This window comes from Corvus brachyrhynchos, unplaced genomic scaffold (genome assembly GCF_000691975.1).
Source record: "Corvus brachyrhynchos isolate BGI_N302 unplaced genomic scaffold, ASM69197v1 scaffold675, whole genome shotgun sequence".
Classification (NCBI taxonomy): domain Eukaryota; kingdom Metazoa; phylum Chordata; class Aves; order Passeriformes; family Corvidae; genus Corvus; species Corvus brachyrhynchos.
In genome coordinates, this window is record NW_008238332.1 from 1 (window position 1) to 314 (window position 314).

The following is a 314-nucleotide window of genomic DNA, read 5'->3' on the forward strand; positions in this document are numbered from 1 at the left end:
GGAGATACCCCCCAAAATCCGGGAGACACTCCTCACCCAAAATTTGGGAGACACCCCCTGAAATCTGGGAGACATCCCCCAAAATTTGGGAGATACCCCCCAAAATCCGGGAGACACTCCTCACCCAAAATTTGGGAGACACCCCCTGAAATCTGGGAGACATCCCCCAAAATTTGGGAGATACCCCCCAAAATCCGGGAGACACTCCTCACCCAAAATTTGGGAGACACCCCCTGAAATCTGGGAGACATCCCCCAAAATTTGGGAGATACCCCCCAAAATCCGGGAGACACTCCTCACCCAAAATTTGCGAG